This window comes from Oryzias melastigma, linkage group LG1, assembly GCF_002922805.2.
Source record: "Oryzias melastigma strain HK-1 linkage group LG1, ASM292280v2, whole genome shotgun sequence".
NCBI classification, from domain to species: Eukaryota; Metazoa; Chordata; class Actinopteri; order Beloniformes; family Adrianichthyidae; genus Oryzias; species Oryzias melastigma.
In genome coordinates this window covers 5,153,435-5,166,364 of record NC_050512.1, presented here as the reverse complement: position 1 = coordinate 5,166,364, position 12,930 = coordinate 5,153,435, and positions in this window count along the sequence as shown.

Below are 12,930 nucleotides of genomic sequence, written 5' to 3'. Positions count from 1 at the left end.
TTAGGATTACGGTTATGGTTAGGGTTAGAAAAGCAAATTGTTCGGTTGTGGGGATTTCTGTGATGCTCACGCCTCCACCAGGGGACGTGTCAAACGTGAAAAACAGACTTTAACACGTTTAGGACCGCGCGTATTATATGCACGCAAAAACCGGTTTTGGCGTATATTATACACGGTATTTCCCAAATCGTGGCATATGTACGCATTTTACTGAGACTCGGCTGTGTGGTCTGTCTTTTGGATGGCTGTGTTGCAGAAGTAGAACGGTCATCCTCTGATATGAAGGGTGCAGGTTCAATTCCTATCTTCCCTCCCCATGTGTCATGGTGTCCTTGGGCAAGACACTGAGCCCCACATTGCTCCTGCTGGTTACAGGTTGGTGCCGTATACCAGCAGAGCCGCCATCACTGTGTGAATGTGTGTGCACATTGGTGAGGGGGACTGTGACTGTAAAGCGCTTTAGACCTTAATCAACGTAGAAAAATGCTTCATGTGCTTCATCAACTTTTATTGCTATGCTCCAAACAACACTACAGGAGTGCAGGTCTGTCCTGCTGAGGCTCGCTAAAAATTGAACATGTGATTGTTTTGAATTCATATTGTGAAGTTTTGTAAGTCTACTTTAAGTTGCTCACATTGCTGGTGTGTGGGACACGCTTTTGTACTGTGCCCTTACACAACACTGTAGATACACTGTATTACCCACAGTATTGGCTCATCTGCCTTGACTCGCATTTGAACTGTAGTGCCATCCCATTCCTAAACCATCGAGTTCAAAATGATGGCGGTCCACCTTTTGCTGCTATTACATATTCAACTCTTCTGGAAGGCTGTCCACAAGGTTTAGAAGTGTGCCTATAGGAATGTTTGACCATTCTTCCAAAAGCTCATTGGTCAGGTCACACACTGATGGTGGTGGAGAAGGTCTGGCTCTCAGTCTCTGTTCTAATTCATCCAAAGGTGTTCTATGGGGTTCAGGTCAGGACTCTGTGCAGGCCAGTCCGGTTCATCCACAGACTCTGTCCTCCATGTCTTTGAGGACCTTGCTTTGTGTGCTGGTGCACAGTCATGTTGGAAGAGGAAGAGGCTGCTCCAAACTGTACCAACAAAGTTAGGAGCATGGAATTGTCCAAAATGTTTATGATGAAGGATTCAAAGTTCCTTTCACCCAACTCCTGAAGAACAAGCAAGTTAGATATTTTGCCTTTTATATTTGACAAATGGACATGACAGCAGGTTTTTACACCAGTCACTGAGTGTCCAAACCAAAAGTGGATGAGCCTATCGAGCACTGAGTTTCGTTGATTTTGAAACAATTGCCCACTTGTTGTGCCTAGTGCTTTTTGGGGTTGTGGTAAATTTCAAAGTGGAATTTTCATTTAATATGAATGAACTGGTTCTTATATTTTCAATAAATATATAAGTAAATGAATACAGGTTTAATATTTTGGCCTACATTTGTGTGATGCTATCAGGACAAATATGACATAAAATCCCATTTTGTGGACCTGAAATATTAGTGAACATTTTTACTAAAGAATTTCAACAAATAAAAATGCTGAACACTTTTGTGAACACATTTTTAATGGGCAGTATGGTTTCATTTTTGGTTTCTGTTACATCACCAAAGCTGTTTCTTAAACCCCTTGTTTTATTACCCCAAAGTATTTTATGCCATGGTCTAAGCTAATTTTTAAAAAGACTTAAGGACATGTTCTTTTTGTTTTTCTTTCTGTTGACAAAAGTTGTAGTTTTTTAAATGTTGCTTTGTTTTTGTCAATAGCTGGCTACATTTGTAGGTGGTCCTACTTGAATCAAGTGGTTTCTATTGCAACTTCAGTTTGGATGGGTGTTTTTCAATTGTTTCAAATCTTGGGCAACATTTTGAAAACAGTTCAAATACTTTTTCTCCTCATTTGTAACAATTAAAAAAAAAGATTTTGCCTTAAACCAAGCCCAAGTAGCTACTTCAGCTTGTCAGATGTGTCTGACAGTGACTGAATTGGTCCAAATCAATTACCTGTCCTACCCATATGTGACATGCTATGGACTTTTTTTCCCCCCATTCTGTTTAATCCCCACACCCCCTTAACCCTTTGCTTAACTCTGGTGACCACTTCAGATTGTCATATTTCAAAACTAAAGGACACATCAACTTAAAAATATTAGCATAAAAACATATGCTAACATGCTACAAGTGTGCTATTTGATGTTAAGTTTTCTTTTGTGTGTTTAAATCATTTCAGGCCAGAGCACAGTTGACAAAAAATCTAAATTGAGCATATATATATATATATATATATATATATATATATATATATATATATATATACATACATATATATCTGCCTCATGAATGTAGCTGGAGTCCTTTTACCTATCACATCGCATCACTGCCTCCTGGAGCCCATGTGTTTCATTTTAGACCTTTGAATTTATTCATCAGTCCATCCATTATTTTCCACCCAATTGAGGTTCAGGTCACAGTTTGAGTAAATTCCAGAGCCTGCTCTGTCCAATCAACTTTTCCAGGTCTTTGGGAAGGACACAGAGGCATTCCCAAACCAACTGAGAGATATAATCTCCAAAAAAATCTGTAATCTGCTGCAGATCCTCATCCCGGTTGGACATGTCTGCAACATCTGATTGGGAAGACATCACAAAGTTAGGGTTTGAAACTGTTCTGCGGGTAGAAAAGTAGGGGGCTATGAAATAGAAAGGTTGGCTTACTTTATGAATATGGTGGCTGATACAGCTCACATAACTGCAAAAGGTCACAACACAAAAAAAAAAAAAAAGCAGAAGCACAACGACAAAAGCCAAAACACAATGACAAAAGCTGACAACATAACATCAAAAGCTGAAGGAGAATGATAAAAGCCAAAGCACGACGACGAAAGCCACAATAAAACGACAAAAGCTGAAGCATAACAACAAAAGCCACAATATGACGACAAAAGCCAAAGCACAATGACAAGACACAACACGACGACAAAAGCTACAACATGATGACACAAGCCACAACACAACAACAAAAGCTACAACTCGAGGACAAAAGCCACAACACAACAGATGTGAATCATAACGGAAATGAATAGCAGAGTTCTTTTTTCATTTAGTTTCAAGCTATTTGCGTGACAATAGCTTGTAACTTCGAGCATTAACCGGCTTTTGTCAGTGTGCTTCGGTTTTTGTCATAGAGTTGTGGCTTTTGTCTTTGTGCTTTGGCTTTTGTGTTTTTGTGGCTTTTGTCATTGTGCTTCAGCTTTCGTTGTCGTATTGTAGCTTTTGTGTTGTGTTTCTGCTTTAGTTGTAGTGTTGTGGCTTTTGTCTTCACAATTTTGCTTTTCTTGTCATATTTCCGCTTAAGTGGTAGTGTTGTGACTTTTTTCATTGTACTTCAGCTTTTGTCAAAGTATTGTGGCTTTTGTTGTCGTGTTATGGCTTTTGATGTTGTGCTTCAGCTTTTGTTGTCGTGTTATTGCTTTTGTCATTGTGTTTCCACTTTAGTTGTGGTGATGTGGCTTTCTTCGTTGTATTTCAGCTTTTGTCGTTGTCTTGTGGCTTTTGTTGTCGTGTTCTGTTTTTTGTTGTTGTGCTTCAGCTTTTGTTGTCGTGTTCTGGTTTTTGTTGTTGTGCTTCGGCTTTTGTCGTCATGTTATGGCTTTCTTTATTGTGTTTTGGCTTTTGTCATAGTGTTGTGGTTTTTGTTGTCGTGTTCTGTTTTTGTTGTTGGGCTTCAGCTTTTGTCGTCATGTTGTGGCTTTCTTCATTGTGCTTCTACTTTTGTCGTAGTGTTGTGGCTTTTGTTGTTGTGCTTCGGCTTTCGTTGTCATGTTGTGGCTTTTGTTTTTGTGCTTCTGGTTTTGTCGTTGTGTTGTGGCTTTGTTGTTGTGCTTTGGCTTTCGTTGTCATGTTCTGGCTTTTGTTTTTGTGCTTCTGGTTTTGTCGTCCTGTTGTGGCTGTTCTCATTGTGCTTCAGATTTTGTGGTCGTGTTGTGGCTTTGGTTAGTGTTCTTCTTCTTTTGTAGTGGTGTCATGGCTTTCATTGTTGTACTTCAGCTTTTGTCGTGTTGCTTTTTTTTTTTGCAGTCATGTGAGCCGTGTAGGCCACCATATATATGTACCATGTATCGTTGGACATTATAAATTACACAAAACAAATCTTGGTGATTCACTCTGCAAGTTTGTTTTCCATTATTATTTTTTTGCTTTTTGTGGTGCAGATTCATTAACCTAAAAGACATCCAGGAAGGACTGAACTTGAAAAATACTGGCTTATAAATTATTGGCATAGATTCAGTTACTCTGCAGACGAGATAACTACAAAGTATTATTTATGTCCTTCATTTCCCTTTAATTTTGGTCTCAGGTCTCACATCTGCCAAACCTTTTCATTGTTGCTGAACAAAGAATAATCTTTACTCCACATTGTTTCTAGGTTGGTTTAAAAAAAAAGACTGGAAAAAAATGATCTGGATGAATGAGAAAAGAAACAGAAACAGGTAGAAAGAAGGAAGGTTGGGAGCTGGGTGAACAGAAGGAGAGGGGCAGAAAGATGAATGCATGATTGGGAGGGAGGGAGAGGGAGTCATTGGCATCTATAAATTAAAAAATGAATGGAAGCATTGCTGGCTGAATGAGTGGATGGATGGTTGGGCGAGTAGGGGGGAATGAAAAGCTTTGAGGTGAGCAGAGATATTGAAAGATGAATGAGAGCAGAGCAGCTTCTACTCTGCACTTCTCCATTCCTTTTCTTTCCCTGAGGTTTCTTTCCCTCACTTAGTTGATGTTTCCTCCTGTTATTTGTTCTTCCGCTCTGTCATGGACTCTGTCAGTCTCTCCTTTTTTACACCTATGAAAAATAGCTGCGATGCGGAGGTTTGACTGATTAAGAAGCTTAAAAAGCACGAGAAGGTGGAGCACAACAAATGAACGAGAGTTGAGAGTTACTGAGGTCCGTGAGACAGAAATCTTACAGCTGCCATTCAGAGCTGTTTCATCAAGTAGCCTAAATCTTAAAAGAGAAGAACGCCGCCTTCCTCCTCATCATCAGAAGAGTTCTCTTTTATCCTCGTTTGGAACAGTCATGCTCTCTCACACTCTCTAATCAATCAGTTGTTTGCAATTTTTTGGCAAAAGCAGATAAGGAAACATACAGAAAGTTGAGGGAGAATTAAATGAAACAAAATTAAAAAGAAAAATCAAAGAGAATGTTGAAGATTGTTCACAAATGAGAAAAACATCTACTTTTCATCATAAACTGTTTGAATTTTTGTCTGTTTTCTTTTTCTGATTTTTTTGTGTCATTTTCAGATGCATTCAATCTTAAAAAAGGACTAATGATGCATCATATACACAGTAAACCCCCTCCTGCTGTTTGGTGTTTTCTTCCACACAGTTAAAGGGTAACCAAACACGAAATCTATAAATGGGACTTTAAAAGTGCTGTCTGTTGGTTCTTGCAAAATTTTTGACAGTTTAAAATAAATTTGTTTAATTCCTGAAATTATAGTCTAAAACCATCTGTGTGCTTCCCCCTACAGGTTAAAATGAGGTATTACAGTTAAATGTTGTGATTGGCAGGTAAATCCCACGTCATTTCAGAAGTTCCACGTCATCATGCTCTGCAGTACTAGTATAAAAGCCCCGCCCATCTTTGAATGTTTGATGAGGTAGTTGAAATTTACCATGACATCCTGCAACTGTTTGAGCTCTCCCTGCAACACACAGAGTGGCAGAGTATATATCCAGACCACACCTCCCCCACTCAGTCTGTTTCCCCTGGCTCCGCCCCCTTTTTATTTTTCCATTTTTTAAATTTGGGCTGAGATTGGAGTCAGCCTACAACTGTTCTGTTTAGTTACCCTTTAATACGGGATTGGAAGCTACTGCAAATAAATTCATGTCATTGTGTAAAATTTAATTGAGTTAAGGTTAAAATGAATGGATGAATGAAATGGTTTATTTTAACCAATCAGGTCATAATACATAACGTATCACTTAATAAATCACAAGTAGATCACTTGAAATGGAGTGGAAGGAAGTGAACTTATATAATCCCACCCCGACTCAACCATACCATTTTCTCCACATGAATTATCAATATCCGGTTCAGGACTTAATATCAAATATTAATAGATTCAGGCTATTAAGGATCATTAATATGATTGATGTAATCAAATTTCAAAGTATCCTCGACAAATCATTTATATTAATAAGTAACAAAAATCTAATATTGTCATTGAAAAAAAAGACACTTTGTGCAGAATGCATTCAAAGAATTATGATAATTGTAACCCAGACGTGCCATATGCCCCTTTTAGTTGTCCCTTTAGACTGATAAACACTCACGGGAAATATCGCGAGATTTCAGGACATGATTTCATAGCGCGATTTCACTGACGACTTCCGCGTCCTGTCAATACAAATACGTGGCGGAGAGATGTTTGAGAAACACTGGACTTGACAGCTACACCCTTGCTGCAGAACGCCTCGCACAAATTGAGCTGTTAAGATAATTTTCACCCTTTGACTGGTGAGTAATGCCGTTGTTTTTCTTTAGTGCGGCGATCAGCTGGTGCTGGCGCCAGCTGATCTCCGTGCATCTTGGTTTAAGATCATGTCAAAATAAAAGAAGCGGCTATAAGGAAGAAAAATGAAAAAAAACTTTTAATATTGTTAAATGTGATTTAACAATGTGATAAATGTGATCCTGAGTACTCTAAATCAAAAATGAACAAAATGAATTGTCAAAGCATGCGCATGTTGATAATTAATGCTGATAATTAATGTTGATAATTATTAATGTTGATTATTGCTAATTATGTTATGTTTTGATGAACTTGTTTAAGGTTATTCAGAGAAATGAAATATGCATAGTCAATGTTGTGAATGAATGTTGGTCCTGTTCATACAGGCCAGGATTTTACACTGGGGAAAAGTTCTCATCTCCTCATGGCGAGCCAACCCAGCCCACCTGGACCAAGTGAACCACAGTCCCTACCAATGTGGTAGGACAAACAAATCTACGTAAACATTCCAACAGTCAATTCCATTAAGCATTGGAGCTTGCTTTCCATCTATAAAAGAAAACCAAACAAACTATTCCTTAACACCCAAAGCGGGTTAAATTAAAGGAAACTGATGGACAAATTTTGGACTGATTTACACTGTATATATTGTCTTTGTCATGTATTGTTCTTTCACTGTAAATATAATTCATCCAATCAATCCAGCTTTTGTGTGATTCTACACCACCACACTTCCTCCCTGAGAGAACCTGTTTAGCCCACAACATTTTTACACCTGTGCTTAATCAAAAGTGCTACATAATACAAAAAGTAGTAAGTAAATCGTCTTCATTTGCTAATGCAGAAAAGATCTAAATATTCTCATTAAAAAAGACATTTAGAGCTTAGCCTGAATGTCCGCGAGTGCGATTTTGAGCTCTGTCAAATCGGCTTCAAAGTTTTTCTTCGGTGCCATGTTCAACTCTCCTCGTTGTGGTAGTTGTTTGGCAGCAGCTCGGTGATTAAAGTCGCTTGTGAGCAACTTTAAAAGACCTCAAAAGCCGAAGAGTTGAGGAGAGCTGGAGACACACGTCTGCTAGTGACCCGGAACCAGAAACAGTTGAGGGTTGAGTAGACCAGACGGTTTAGGACAGCGTTGTCCAAAGTCAGTCCTCGAGGGCCGGTGTCCTGCGTGTTTTTTCAACCTACCTGCCTTTGAAGCTCCTTATTGGCCAAACACACCCGATCCAGGTAATCAGCAGCAGATAAGGCAGGATTTCTGGAAAACCAGCAGGACGTTGGCCCTCGAGGTCTGGATTTGGACCCCCCTGGTTTAGGACCTATGGCGAGGCCTCTTTTCAGTTTCTTGGTCCTTGTCTGTGAAATAGCTTGCCTGAGGTTCTGAGAGTCTCTACATCAGTGGAGATTTTTAAAAATACATGTTTAAAAATAAATGTAGTTTAGCTTTTAAGTAAATTCACTTTGAACCCTTCAGACTTGTTATTGTGTTTTAATATTTTGTTACTTTAATTATGTAGTTACTTATTGTTTTAACCTATGATTTATGGATTTCATATTTCTATATCTGTATATATATATAAATATAAGCATCTCATATGATGTTTTCTTTAATACCAAATGTCTCCTCAAATGTCTGATGTGTACTTGTGTTCCTTGTCTTGAGTTTTTTTACTCAGTTTTTTGCTAAATTATGTTTTCTTTTTAACTTGTAAAACAACTATACATGACAAGCACTCGGCCAAAATTGGTTGATTGATTAACTGATAATGAACTGTCACAAATGCTGCATCGGAATGACAATGGGCTTTGGTGTTTCTTATCATGTTTTTTTTGTTTTTTTTTTTGGATTTTTCTGATAATGGAGGACATATATATTATTAAGAAAATTAAGCTTATTTGTCATGTAGAAAACATGCTATGTAGGCCAGAAGCTCTCGGCAACAGGGGAAGGAAAGGGGGCGGGGTTTATCCTGTCCAATTTCAAATGAACTCTTACTACTTTGCAGAAACTGTGTTTTAGATTATTCATTTATTTATTTATTTATTTGCCAAAAAAGGTATAGTCTTAAAGACAACTGGGAACACGTTAACCAAAAATCAAGATGATTGGAGTGGGTCATTAACTACTATTCTGACTTTTCCAAGGAGAAAATTATTTTTTTAAATGAAGATTGAGCTCAACAAACTTTCAATGCTAATTAAATCTAAAATTAAAAGGCTCATTCAGTTAAAGTGAACATATTTTTAATCATTTTTAGGGAAGATATTTAACCCTTTTTTGGTTAATTATTAAGTAAAATACAATTTTTAAAAAGCTAGGGAAAATGATCATTTTCAGTTATCAGATTTACTTTCCAAATACTTTTTTCTTAATTGTGAATTCAGTCATACTAATAATTAATGTGGGCTGCACGGTGGCGCAGTGGTTAGCGCTCTTGCCTCACAGCGAGAAGGCCCCGGTTCGAATCAGGTGGGGGGATTTGGGACCTTTTGGAGTTTGCATGTTCTCCCCGTGCATGCGTGGGTTTTCACCGGGGACTCCGGCTTCCTCCCACCGTCCAAAAACATGCTTCATAGTTCATTGGTGACTCTAAATTGCCCCTAGGTGTGAATGTGTGTGTGATTTTGGCCCTGCGACAGACTGGCAACCTGTCCAGGGTGAACCCCACCTTCGCCCATCAGTAGCCGGGTTAGGCTCTGGCATCATAATTAATATAACTTTTTTAAAATGTAATTTTTGTAGAACTTAATGATCATAAGTCCAACTTATTCTTTTTTTTTTTTTTTTACAGACACCAAACTCCTGTCTTCAAGGAGGACAAGCTTCCCTTGATGCTTTTAAACCAGTTACTCAGCACCAGGTTGGGAGGAAATATCACACGAAGCAAAGAATGCCTCTTAACTCTTGCGCTATCCTAGGCATGTTTAAATTAAATGTGGGGTCATCCAGACCCCATAGGATAGCAGGAGGGTTAAAGGTTTGTACCCAGCATGTCGTAGTAGATTTTTTTGGTATAGGATCACTGAATCTGCTATCAGGGAGCCCATCTGGGCTGGAAAAACAAATGCTTTATCAGACCAGTTATCTCTGTCTATCTGTCTGTACAGGGATAATTCTCAATGAAAGAGTTAAACACAACTTAGACATCTAACTATTCACCATAAATTGAGTTCTCCTTGTCATGAAACTTGACCTTTTTTGCATTTTGAGGCAAAGATATTTTTGAGTCGTGGCACAATCCGCTTTTACTGATGGACAAAACCTTGCTTTAAAAAATAAATAAATAAAAAAACACCTTGTCATAAACTTTTTTTTGGTTACTATAATATTCTGCTTCTTGTGAAAATGTGTCTCATGTGTTTGGCACTTTTGATGTAGAAACACCCTTGTTCAAATCTACTGTCAGTTACTCATTCCTGCAGTGGATGAGTTGTTCATTGTTCTCTAAAGACAGCACATTGATGTGCCATTAGAATAGAGTTAGATCCATCTGTCTTTTCATCCATTTATTTATAAACCCACTACATTCCTTGCAGGGTCATCGGGCTTTTAAGTTGAGTAAACCATCAACTCAAATTTGTGATTTGATGAAAACTAATCATTTTAAATTAGACAAGTTACAGAACTTTTGTTAATTAATCCAATGTTTCACTTTTTCAGTGTAGCAACAATTTAGAGTAACCAATAAACCTATGAAGTATGTTTTTGGACCGTAGGACGAAGCTGAAGTGTCTCGAGAAAATACAGTGGAAGACTTACAAACTCCTCAGAATCCAGCTGGGATCTGAACCATGGCCTACTCACTGTGTAGAAAAGGTTTGACACACTTGTCTAAAAATGAAAAGATCTTCTTAACGTAATCTATGAATCTTAAAGCTTTGATGGCTATCTTCCTAGTGATTGATGGATCAAAGCAAACAGCAAGAATAAAAAGTAAAACATTTTTGTGTTTCAAGGCTTTTTCTCCAGCTTTTCTTAATTTCATCAAAAGAGGTGTTTTTATTTATTTTACCTACACACAAATATTCTTACTCTTGGAATCCTTCTGATTTTCCTTTTTCTTTGTTTTACTTTAGATTCAAATTTAAATGGTTTCAAGTTGCTGTTGGAAAAGTTTTAAAAAAGAGCCTTGACTCATTTTGTTCCACAGGTAATGTGTTCTGACTGAGTCCGTGTTAACAAAGCCAGGTCTGTTCTGCTCATGTAGATGTGAAGAATAAAGTCGGTCTTTTTTTGTGTGTTACTCTGGCTTTCACCCTCTTTCATCAGACATTTCCTCTAACAGGTGAGCTTCTCACTCAGAGAACCTGTTACCTGTTAACCTTCTCTCTCTAACTTTACCAGTCCTTCATCCTGCATGTGAGCAAGGGGGGGATATCAGTAGAAATTGTTACTTTTTTTAAAAACCACTTGGTGGCACTGTGGTATTGGATCCAGACAGTGATAACACCGTTTTTTTCTTTCCTTCATTTTTTTCCCCCACTTTTAACGAAGGCACCCAAAACGAGTGGAAGGTGTGAGAGGAACAGGAAAAGCAATAGGATGAAGAAGACTGTAAATTTGAGATGAGGATGAGGAATATGAAAAAGTAAAAGTAATAGGGGTTGTTGGGGTGGGTAGGGGTGGGGTGGGGGGGTCAGGCATATTCAGCAACACACAAAGGCAAAACAGATGAGGAGGCATCCTGCACTGCATCATCGTCTCAACCTCATTTCCATGCTTAAGCCTCGCTGCCAATTTTAGAGTGGAAGTCTGCAGAAACCTGGGGTGATACAACATAACAGCACATAACCATGACTACCCTCTTTCAAAATGCCACATCTCTAATAAGAGCTTGCACTAAAGCTCCCTTTTATGGCAGATACTCTGATGCAGCACCCTGCAATTAACTGTCATTCCCCTCTGTGTCTCAATTCCAAAGAGATGAAAATGACGATAATAATCCTTCATTAATACTTATGACATCCATGATCACTGAACAAGATATCATTAGCAGAGAAAGTTCAGATCAAACTTTTAAAAATGTATTTATTTTTGAATGAGTGAACAATTTTAAGTGCTCCCAGTTATCTACGAAATTATTTAAAAACTTTGGAAAAATCTTAATGTAGATATAAATCTTTGAGGTTAGATTTTTTTTTTTTTTTTGCTATGTGGTAGTTAAATAAATTTCCAGTTGAAAAAGTGTATAGACTACTTGAACCAGTTTCTTTTGGATGTCAAAAAACTAAATTAAGTTTTATTTTAAAGCTCAAAAAAGACTATTCTTAAAAACATGTTTGTTCAGTTTTGATCTGAATTAACATTGACATAGTAGGCTAGCAGTAGTTACACTTAAAGCAGCACTTACAGTTAAAGCAGCAGTTACAGTTAAAATTCAGGAAACAGGTAGAATGCAGAGGCAGGTTATTTAATGCGTTGTGTCTCATTCCATTCGTACGGTGGCCCTGAAGGGTCACAACACAACACTTTAGGACAGGGGTATTCAAGTCCAGGCCTCGAGGGCCAGTGTCCTACATGTTTTCCAACCAACCTTCCATTGAAGCTCCTTATTGGCTGCTAATTTCCAGGATCAGGTATGTTTAGCCAATAAGGAGCTTCAATGGAAGGTTGGTTGGAAAACATGTAGGACACCGGCCCTCGAGGCCTGGACTTGAATACCCCTGCTTTAGGATCACAATGCAACACTTTAGGGTCACAAAGCAACACATTAGGGTTACAAAACAACACTTTAGTGTCACAAAACACACTTTAAGGTCACAACGCAACACTTTTGGGTCACAACGCAACACTTTAGGGACACAACGCAACACATTAGGGTTACAAAACAACACATTAGGGTCACAAAACAATACTTTAGGGTCACAACACAGCACTTTAGGGTCACAAAGCAACACTTTAGGGTTACAAAACAACACTTTAGGGTTACAAAACAACACTTGAGGGTCACAACGCAACACTTTAGGGTCACAAAACAACACTTTATGGTCACAACACTTTCGTTTCACAACACTTTGAGATCATAATACAACACTTTGGGGTCACAACACAACACATTATGTAAAAACAGAAGTTGCACTGCTTTTATTCTGAAATACCATCGGGCTAAGCAGCTAACAGAAAGTTGTGTGTTGTGAAAGTATTGTGTTGTGCATTTGAAGTGTTGCGTTGTGACCCTTTAGGGCCACCGTATATTTTGGAGCTGTGTTATCACTGTGGGAGATAGTTTTCACATTGATGTTTGCAAAAAGAGAGCTGCATGGTGAGCTCTATGTCTCCTGACAACAAATACACTTCCTTCTAATAAATGAGTCTCTGGACGTGGGCTTCTTTGTTCTATCCATGTACCGTATTTTCCGGACTATAAGTCGCGTTTTTTTTCATAGATTGAATGTC